The following is an 11,850-nucleotide window of genomic DNA, read 5'->3' on the forward strand; positions in this document are numbered from 1 at the left end:
CTCAGTTTCTTCCTCTTTATACAAAGTAAAAAACTAACCCAGCCAGATTATCACAGGGCACAAGGAATCCTCACACTTGTGCATTTACTACAACATGCACCTGTGGCCCATCCTGAGTTCCCATTGATGCTTTTCTCACAATTAAGGCATTTAAAAAGGGGTTTTCCTGTTTGGATTCTCTGTTGTCTACTATTATGTTAACTCACATTGCAGCCATTCCCTCAGACAGAGCATTTTCAAGAAACCCATAGGAACTAACTCATCTGTGTGACTTCTGTACTTCTGCCGAGTTGGGCTGAAATCGGGAGACTGGGTTAAAAATTTATTAGTAGAGAAAAACAGGCAGCAAGATAAGATCAAGAAAGTCTTTAGATACATTTCACATATACTTGTTAAGGACTGGTTATGACAGGACAATTCAGCATTTCATTTTCCTGCCTCTTCACAATGTTCCTGACATATGAATTCTGGGTGATCAAGAGCTAACCTGAAACAATCTCAAAAGAACAAAGGTTGAGAATACTCACTGTAGTCTGGGGAATATCCCACTACAACAGTCTGAGGTTTCAAAGGCTTCTACTGGACATAGCTGTGGCAAAATTCTAGAGGGTTTTATTATGTATGAAGTAGGAAAAATAATCAATTATATTAATTGTATATGTATTCTAACTTAAATTAACTCAAACTGTACACACTCTAACTTAATGGTGTTAGAGTCCAAACTTTGCCCATCTCTCTCTCCCTGCTTACAAACATTTCGCATTGAGAGATGTTCCTTTGTTGTGTGCAAAGTAAAAAACATATGGAGTGACAGAAATAGGAGATTAAAAAGGTCACCTTGGAATTGTGATAGGCTGTCACGGCCACACAAATCTCTTCTAGAAATGTAAGGGCAGCTACAGTGCTCCAGGGTAAGGTGTAGGCATCCATGCTGGTCAGCACCACACGGAACCTGGCTTGGTGTTTGTGCACCAAGTGCAAAATTATCTGGAGCCAAAGATAACACAAGCAGCCAGGAGGACCAGACAATGGCATCAACCCTGCTTGCATCTCTAGTCACTTATGACTCTAGAGAAGTTGCTAATATTGTACTTCATTTTCAAGTAACTGATCATGGACCTGAGGGAGCCTGCCAGATGTAAAGAGCACTTGTGCTCTCCAGGACAGGGTAAAGAAGCTATGACAGCACTTTGGGAGGACTGATTCAGATTACCAGAAACCCGAGGCAAAAATCTGAAATCCAAACCCATTCATGGTTCCCCATTCTGTCTTTCCGACTTCTTCGTCTGTTATTTCCTCTCCAGGATGGAACTACTCCTTTTCCTCCCCACACATCTTATTGCCAAAGAGTTGTTCAAGGGAGGAATTGCTGACTTCTGTGGTTCCTTGCCACCACCTCTAGGTTTATTAGAATAATTTAATCTTTTCTTTTGAAAACAGTAATGTTCAGTCATATCCACCTTTAAAAAAAACATGCTAATAGTAAAGAGTGCACAATATAGAGATAGCTCAGATGGTTTTCTGCAGTAAGTGTGATGCTTTTGTTTTCAACAAGGAAACAAAAGCAGCCAAATATAACCACAGGATGCATATTGAAAAATAGCATATAGTTGAGCAGGAAAGTGGCAGGGCTTCTTTGTTAGTCTGCTATAAAACAAACTGGTAAAACTACATGTAATTCTTATCACCTCATTATCAAAGCTACTGGGGAACTGGAGGGAGACTGAATGAACTGAACATCAGAAAAGACTGGAAGAGTTGTTAAATATAGCTTTCTTGACTGATGGCTCTGTGCACAAAGAAGAAATGAACATGTCTGCAGGGTGTAAACATACACATGACAGAGGAATTAATATGCTACAAAAGGATATAATTATCTTCATTAGTAGGGATGAAAATAAGATAGAAGCAATTTGAGAATCCAGGAAAAAACCATACCGGCTGTGCAAGGGCAGACTGTTCACAGAATTAACAGGCAAAACCCTTATTGTATTAGACTTTTAAATGATTTTTGCACAAACCAGTGGTATTGCAGAGAACAATCTTGTCTTCACATGAGCAGCAAAGAAGGCTCTGAGATACCTGTTTATCTCTTATTCCTATGATTCTTCAAACAGATACTAAATGAATTCTAGGACCACAAAGAAGAATGTATGTTCTACTGGCATATGAACAGACTGCTTCCCAGGGCAATGTAACCAGGGCTTACTTATATACTGTGGATTACAGCACTACACATTCAACACAGATTGAAGAGGAAAATGTCCAGGCTTCTCTTATGTGACCATATTGCTTCAGAGCTTTACTGGTGATCTTAATTCTCTGTAAGGAGACTGTTTCTCTCTTCAGTGACTCCTAAGAGCTGGAGAATCTGGATGAAGTGTCTGGGGAAAAGGGGATGAGCCTTTGTAACAGTTTCTCACTTGTAGTGGGCATTGTCTAAGATATGATGCTCATCAGCACTGGGGAGGGAAAGTAAAGGTCCAGGCCTGAAGCTATAGCTGCAAGGAGGGAATGGGTCTGCTCAGCAAGACAGCGCGTTGTCACTTCAGTGTCGATACTAGAACTTACCTAGTGCTCCACTAGAAGCAAAGAAGTGTAATTGCCAACAGAACATGCTGGACATGAACACAGCACATAGTTTTCCCCTCTACCCACTCTGTTCATCCTCATTTGTCTCTTGAAACAGTAGCTCTGCTGCTACTCAGAGATTATTTGCTTAACCTGTTCATCAATACATTTCAAAGCTGCCCAAGTTTAAGTGTGCTCCAGAGCTGAAACACTGATCATCCAGAAAGGAGTCAGAGTGGAAATCAAGTGAAATGCAAAAAGAAAGAATCTTTCATGCTCAAGTGTGAACCTCAACAATTCTTAGTAGTGGTTAGGCCTGCCTTTTGTTCAGCATCTTGATGATGGAGAGCTAGTGTCTAATAACAGGAAATAAACTAGGGCAATCATGCTGGATTTTCCCCACAAGATTATCTGCTAGATGCTTAGATCTCATAGCATATACACAACTACCTTACTACAGTCTGAGGTGATAAAATTATGAGCATATTAGGTGACTCAGAAGATGGACCACTTTCTCCTACCTGGCATTGTCACTGGTGTCCCCTGCTGTTAGCCAAAGCTGCAGCCGTCACAAGGCTGGGGACCGTTTTGGCACTAGAACTGTGAGCCATCTGCAGACAGGTTTCCTGAAGAACCCTAGAGCAGAAATACAGAGGGGCTCCATAACTCCCATCCTTCTGAAGAGCTGTCTCTTACCGGTTCAGGACATGCTCTGGTCTTGCCAAAAGATTAAACAAAGAAGTGTGTATGTGGGGGAAAAGTGTCTGTAACAATGAGGGTGGAAAGAAAGAAGGGAAAAAAATGAAAGGTAAGACACAGTGAAAAGGGAGTGGGGAGAGAAGTAACAGGTTGTGCGCGCTTTTGCCATTGGTATCTTTTTGCTGGGCTCAGGGGGCTGACATCAGCTTTTGTACCCAGCTGAGGATCTACAAAAATAAAACCCTGCATTTCTACACATCATAATTCACAAAAGACCAGCTATTGACTCCCAAGGGAGGTGTGACTACAATCTGAATGTTGCTGAGCCTGGCAGAGCATTCCTCTTCCCCACTCCTAGGCCTAGGCAAGAGCCATAGGAAAGGTGACAAGTTATTGAGCCACTGGGTTTCATTTCCCAAGAAAAGCTTTTGAGTGACAATGAAAATACACTAGAGCCATCAGCCATTGTGTATGGGCTGTCAAAAGATTGATCCATGGATGAAAAGCAATTTCTCTTGCATTCTAAAGCACAAAGTTTAGTAGCTGTTCTCTTCTCTGCTTTCAGAGAGCTTTAAACAGCTCTCAAGGGACTGAAAACAACTACAGTGTACACAAACTCTGTCCACTTAGTTTAACTCCTGCACAGTGTTCAGGATTCACCAAGTCATCTTCCATGTCCTGACAGTTCCTGGCACAGGCAGCTCCTCCCTCCTTCCATCACAACTTTCTTTTCTATCTCCTGTTGCTCAAGAGCAGTGCAGAAACAGAACATTCCCTGTACTGAAGTCTTCTGTGAGGAATCCAACCCAGGGCTGTTCTGGGGATGGACAATATCTCCCTCTCTTTTGTTTCAGCCTTAAAGTTCACGAAAGTGCCAAATTCAGTTCTGCAAACTGCCTTTCTTTCCTGGTCTGGTAGAGGCAGTGGGTATGTCTAATGGATTCTGGAGAGGGACATGTCTGTCTTTGCCTGGTGAGGTCAGCCTTTAGATTGACAGTTCCTATGCAACATCCACATCAGCTGCTTGTCTCCCGCATTAGGTGAGACGGTGACAACGAGCCTAGAATGGAATTACCACAGTTAAGAAGTTTTCTGACTAGCCTGGCCTCACAATTTGTCAGCCTCAAAGTTAAAACTGAAACTTGCATTTTACTAACATTTTACTCAGCAACATACCAAAGGTATTTAAGCCTCAGTCTATTTCTATTCTCAGAGATGAAAGTTATGCTAATGGCTGAAGCTGGGAGGCAATTATTCGAGTTAACTCTGCTCAGGCTGCAGAACCCTGGGTTTCCTGAAGGCAGTTCTGTCCCAGCTTTTCCAGAAGGTCTTCTTCAGAAATGGAATTAGGTCCTCAAGAGAGCTGTCATTTAAACATATTTGCCAATAAGAGGCCATCTTAAATAAACCTTAGCGTACTTGGGCACTCATTCCATGTTTAGCCAAACAATGTAAGAGATGTTCTTTAGCAAATAAAAATTCAGCAAAAATCAGCCTTTTTTCTTTTTTCTTTTTTTTTTCTCCCAACATCAGCCTCCACCAGGCAAAACGGCAGCTCTACATCAGTAGGAAATCTACATCAGTAAGGAAATATTCTCAAAACAACAGAACAGCAGTACCACAGCAGTAATGTCTTCTGCTTTGGAAATGTGTTACCTTGATGTTTATATAGCCACAGGAGATCATTTAACAATGGCAATGTGTTAATTCCATTGACATTATCGCTCAAATTCAGTCACAGGGGTTGGTGAATTCCCTTTTTACATGGCTCTTTCATCTAAAAGAGAATAAAGCAGGACATAATGGAGGGTTAGTAACATATTGTTAAATGGTTACAAGACACAGGAAATTTCAACTAGGGAATAGGAAAAACCTGAAAAATACAAGTAAATTCTGATTAGAAAAAAGACTTATTTTTGCTGCTCTGAATTATCCCAGTTTCTCAGCAATCAGAGCCAAGGATTCTCCAAAAAACTAAGCATACTCTACATTTAACTGAGAAGAGATGTCAGTCTTCTCCAGAATACTGCTCCAGGGAATCTCTATGTTATTCATCATGACAAAAACTCAGGTGACTTTCCGTATTGCTCTTGTTCAACTCAACTATGGAATCTGTTCTGAGAGGCTATTAATATTCATTCACTCAGAATGAAAAAATCCATGGTTCCAACTAAAATTGGCCAGAAGGTAAAATGATAATTTCAGATATATAAAAATCGCTTCAAATTCAGTGGATATTTGGGGTGGGAGCTCGGACATGTAGCTTCCATTTTATGGGAATAGAAATGGAAGATAAAGGGTAATTAAAAAACTTACCAGGTAGTGGGAAAGCGCTGATGCACAATTCAGTTCTCTTGACCAATAGATCAATGGTGTTATTAGGAAATAGGTGTGGGAAGTGAATATTTACAAAGCCCAGATACCGAAGTCACCAAAAATGAGCCAGCTTCTAGTCCATCATATTCAGTAACTATCATGAGTTCTGCTGCTACTATTCTGCAAACCACCAGGATTTCCTTGCTGGAACAGTATCAACCACTGAGGATGAGGAAGAAAAGGTGTTAAAGAAAATGGTATTGCTAATACCCTGGCCCAGGGTAAGGTGAGTATCACCAAACAGAACTTCATTTTATGATCTCCCTTCCTGGAATTTAGGTAGGTAATACCAGTTGCTCTCACGAGTTCATCTATATGTTCTAGCCATCATCACTTCAGGGAGAGTTAATTGGTGAATGTTGATTTCCTTACTACTGCTCTCAAATTAACACAACATGACTTTAAAACTATGGTTTGTTCCTGAATTTTCTGACTGATTTGTTACCAAAACCTCGCATTACATTGTTATTTTACTTGTACACCCTATCATACCCAAGCCTGTTCTTCATAGTCACTCAGTTTCCCACATATTTAATCTGGGCTGACCAGAGAAGGTACTTCAACCTTTCTTTGGCCTTTTGCACTTTTCAATGGTGTGAAATTTTGCATTTATGAGTACAAAGGAAGTTAAATGTATTTATTTTAAAGCACATGTTTTCAATGGAAATTTTAGTTGTAGAAAAACTTTAGGTCACTAGAGAAACTGTATACAGTGTAAGCCTAAGGTGAAATAGAGCTGATGATGCCCTTTGCTATCATCACTGAAATCAGTAGTAGGGTTTTGTATTTATAGTTAGGTACCTTGTTGAACCAGGCATGTGTTTTAGATGAAACATCATCCTTCTCTCTCCCTCTTCCCCAGCACACTTGGCACTTGGGAATAATATTTCCCTATTTTCATATTCTTTACAGATACTTGTCTTCATAGTACTAGATAACATGACAGTTGCTAACTGGGCTGTCTTTGTCATTACTGAAATGTGACCATACACACAAACCAGGCATTACAAAGGTAATGTAAGTATTTGAGTTTCACTGAAATGGCAAGAAGTTCATCTTATTAAGAAAGCAAATGCAAGGAGTGCATATAAGCACATACTTATTACTCTCTCTTAATTTGAATTGAATTATCAATTGTCTAAAAGTGAACTCATTCATTTATACATTAGCATTTCCAGAGCAGTCATCTGAATTATGTGCAGCTGTTAAAGGACCTTGTGTCTGCCCCTTAACAGCTGCCAATACACATGTCCAAGGAGCTCAGCACAGGGAGTGTTCTGCTCCTGCAGATGAAGGGCTGCAGTGCTCAGCCCAGGCTCAGCACCTGCCACCCCAGCAGAACAGGGACATCTTTGTGGCCGAGGTGGAGGCAGTGGAGGACATCAAGGAATTCAAGTTACTCTGACCCTGCACTGCTTTCCCATTTTTCTTCTCACAGGGAGAAAACCTGCTTTGGAATGAAAAACTTCCAAAGAAAAGTACAGGCCTGGCAGAACTTGCTGTTGTAGGAGAATCTTTGCTCAGTTCATCTGAAGATTGACTTTAGAGACAAAAACATCAGGGTGCATGCAAGCATGTCCCTGTACATTCACTTGGCTTATTCAGCTTCCGAAGAAAGGTCTATGTCTGTCTTCTCACTGACAGCTCTGCCTAGATGCTAATGTCTACTTCTAACTGCAAGAGCAGATTCAGAGGCTTCTTTACACTAACAAAGCAAGGGGATCAACAGACCCGGGTTATCAACCGGAAGCTCCTGCACTTCTTTCTGCAGCAGTAGTTTACGATGTGCAATCCCAAGCTGTTATGTTCAAGAAAGCCAAGCTGAAAATCATCTTGTACCAGTGCTCCTTACTGTGAGACAATACGTCAGACTCCTTGTTTTGCTCCCAAGAAAGCCCATTTACTTATTAAGTATAGGAAGCATTTCCAGCAGTGCTGTCTACTGCTAAAGTCACAGCAGCACTGATTACTTGAGGGTGTAGTGCTGCAAATTGATGTAAGCTCAATAATTTCCACTATGAATTTCTAAACCTTTTTTTTTCTAACCCACTTTGACTTAATGGAAACCTAATATACAGTCTAGACATTCCTAAGTGACAAATTTCCACACTCAAAACTACTGCTTTCTGACATTCACATAGGATGGTGGTTTTATAAGGCGGTTCAATTAACAAGTTAAGGTATTCTTTGAGAATATATCTAATGCCATCTCTTAAGGGGAAAAGAAAATTATCACTGCAATCATATTGAAGAAATTACATTTTATATATACCCATGCATTTAGAAGAGACAATGTGACTCTTCGCACATTTTAGTGTGTAACTTAAGGGAATTAAATCTCTGGTGTGACTTACATTACAAGGAATCAAAGAACAGTTCTAAAGTATAAAGCTTTTTTGCTCATACCACATCCTTTTCTAATTATTACTGAACAGTATGTGTTCAGTACTGTATTAGATAATAGTTCATGCAATGCATATTTGCAAATAAAACTCAGTTGCTTATCATTTCTTGTCAACAGCCCTATTTATCTACCAAATACCTCAGAGAGAAAAAGAGTGTGAATAAGTAGAACAGGTTCTTAAGCTAAATGTAGTTATACAGAACAATTAAGCATTAACACAGGAAGCATTAAGTCTAAAATACCTTTGTCTGCTACATAGCCTTTCCCTCATAGTTAGAATAACATCACTCTAAAATTATATGAATACCATTCCTCTGTGGTTCTCATATGTTTATACCATATAAGAACTTTGTTTATATTCCAGTTATACTGGAATTCACTGTTGTTTGCAGGGTCTCTGAAAGAGAAGAGAAAAAGCTAGCTGAAAAAAACTGAGAGGGAGATACCCATGTCTGATCTGAGGGTAAAACCTAATTTTTACCACATATGTTGACTTGGTTTTAGATATGCAGGTTCCTTTAATAAGACAACATACTCAAGAGAGACTGTAGTGTTCCTCCCACTGGGATTATATAATTTAATGCTTTTGTACCAAGCTATGTACACGATCATTTAACTGCGCAGATAAATCTCAAATGCAGATGAAAGTGTGATTTTACTTTTCCCCTTAGTAGAAATTACCTTGCTCTTGTGATTCTGCAGTCAGTTTGTAGCCTCAGCTCCATCTCCGTATCCCATTTCATGTGCATTTCTGTCAGATGACTACAGTACTAGATCTTTTCGCCTGGGTACTTCAGATAACAGAGACTGTACATAAGGTTTTTTCCAAGCTTGAAAGCTATACACTTCTTCCATCGTTTTCATATACATTTTTGTCCCTGAGTAGAATTTTACTTTAACAGAACTATCTCAAAACACTTTACAGATCCCTGGGTTACATTTTCATCACTATTCTTGGGCCCAGTAATGCTTGTATGAACTGCATGCCACTGTGATGGACTAGGATTGAATTAATCAGGATTTATACTGACAAAGCTGAAAGCATTATTTGGGTCCTTTTACACAAGATTCAGTGCCAAAAGATGCTCCTTCTCTCCCCCATTATAATTTGCTGCATATTGAGAAAATGGAAAATACCCAGGAGACTTTTTATAGGGAAATAAAATAAAGGAAAAACACCATTATGGTGGCAACAGATTTCACGTGAAAAGCAAGCATACAGTGGAGCTGTGCTCCTGCTAAATTGTAGGATGGAAGCAGTGAGATTTTGGGTTTGGGGTTTTTTGCTACGGCCAGGAACATGGCCAGAATCCTGTAAACAGACTATGAGGATTCTCATTCCCTCTGCTTTGAACCAGATTATACATTGTGAAAAGGACATACGGTACAGTAGCAGAAGGCTCTTAAAAGTAAGTGAGGTCAAAACCAGCAATGTAATTTAGTATTTCAGAAGCTTAAAGACAGGTCCTGGTCATCCATCTTCGGGTTTGCCGTGGGGCTTGTTTTTAACCCTTCTTCCCCCCGGCTTTTTTATTTTCCCGTTTTCTTCTCTGTCCTAGGGCCCCCTCTAGTGCTATCTGAGCAGACCGTGTAGCTCTCAAAATGACAGGATGAACTTCGACCATACGGCTATATCGAGATGTGATCACAGCCTCGAGATTGCACTTCAGCCAGACCCACCACATGCCGCCTTCTTATTCACAGATGTCATTTTATTAGGGATAAACTCATCCACAGGATGGAAGAAGTTTTTGAGATAATATACAGAAAAGCTCCTTGACATCCATAGCTGCTGTGCTGTTTCATGTGAGCATTGCAAGGCTGCAGTCTGAGCCTGCATCAGAACCTCCGCAAGGATTGACCCCCATGCGCTTGGTAGAGATGGCCTGTGCGTAGTGGGGGGGAAAATCAAACAAACAGTCACATTCCATATATAGTCTCTAAGGCCCCAACTCTTTTCTAAGGGTCAGCTGCAGCCAAAAGAAATCCACAGGCAGGAAGATACTCACATGATGTGAGCAAAGAGCTCTCCAACCTCAGTGCAGATAAGACAGCTTTGAAGAGTGTGGAACAGGGGCTCTGGAGTTGGCTAACAAGTGCTTGCTTATGGGGTGTCATCCTCATACATGCATTAGATAAACAGCAGCAGAACACAATATGATGATTCAAGGAGACGTGTCATTAAACATATGGTGAGATTTACCTGGAGTCATGAAGTATTAATATGAAAGAGCCATTCAAGTGAAGGGAAGTTGTCCTCCAGATGCCAACAAACCTTACATGCTGGTCTGTCACCCTTCACAACGTTACGTGTTGCACTGTGCTCTGCAGTAACAGCTCAGTCCCACAGGGAGTTCTCACAAAGCCGTAACATGGGCTCATACAGCCTGTGCTATATACAGTATCCCAAGGTTACTCCTAAAACCCTGACACATGCTTCAAAGCTTAACATTAGTGGATTCCTAGTCATCAGCTAGAAGAAAGGGAAAGACAGCAATTAACACTCAACACCTACACCGAAGCTCTTGCCATCATCTTCACCTTCAAGAACAAAGCTTCTTCATCCCAGCTTTGCGTGACTAAGTTAGAGATGACAAAATCTATGCCTGCTGCCTTTTTTTCTGAGCATCTCAACTAATTTACCCTGCCACCTTTTTTCCTTAAAAAATATGACAAGCACCCGCAGGAACAGAAATGGTCTCTGCTGGGTAGATAACACTGTGCATATAAACTACGTACACCATGGATACTTTCACCCTACTTGGAATACAAGTACCACCAAAACCAAGAGTATTGAATTTAACAAAGGTGTGAGCCCACCCTCGATGTTAAGACTTAAGTCTGTTCTCACCTGGCCCCTCTGTTTCCACTCAGTTCATTTTGTATCCTAACCAGCTTTGGCTGCCATCCCTTCCTCATCTTTTCCTGGTCACTTGCTCCCTGACCATATGGTATATTTTGGCTGCAAAATACATTGATGTCATTATTCATGAGGAAACCTAATTCTAGTTAAACATACAAACAAAAAAAATCCCTCTCAAAAAAAAAACCCAAACCACCAAGAGACAACAACTGACAAACTCTAGCATGAAATAAAACTGAGGAAGATACTTAGTTCCTTCCCTGATTCGATGTTTTGGTTGTGAAACGAAACGAACAGCATTTTGCAGACAGTGGGCAGAAGCCACTAATGACAGCTGAGCCCAACACAATTTATTCTTAGTAAAACATAAGTGCTTGCCTCAGAGACATAAATTCTTGATGGTCTTAACTATTACATAAATTATATAAACCTTGTGCCAGGAAATGCAACTGCATTAAGCACAGCCTACTCCCAGTACTATATACCTTAGCAATGGTGATCAGTATATCTCACCATGTGTAAAAATGATGCCCAGTAATGGCACAGGAAGTCTATCAACTATCCACAAATTACTCTCAACATCCAACTCAAAATAATTTCTTCTTCCATTTGCTTTGGAACAAAACCTTTGTTATTTGCCTGGAAGTTCCAACAGTTTAGCTTTTCAGCAGCCAAAAAGGATTTGCTTTTTAGTCAATTACAGGAAGAAAAAAAAGGGAGAAAAAATGGGGAGAAAGTAAAAGCTTCCTTCTCACCCCACTTAGGCACAGACCTCAGATCTTACATTCCTGTCCCCATAGCTTCACAAGGAAAAACCCAACCAAACTGAACAAATACAAAAGCAATACACTTCAGCAGCTGCCATTTATTTGTCTGGCACATGAGCAAGAAACCTGGGAACACTGAGATTTCAAAAGCAATTGTTATCCTGTAAATC

Source organism: Melopsittacus undulatus, chromosome 12 (genome assembly GCF_012275295.1).
Source record: "Melopsittacus undulatus isolate bMelUnd1 chromosome 12, bMelUnd1.mat.Z, whole genome shotgun sequence".
In the NCBI taxonomy this organism is placed as follows: Eukaryota; Metazoa; Chordata; class Aves; order Psittaciformes; family Psittaculidae; genus Melopsittacus; species Melopsittacus undulatus.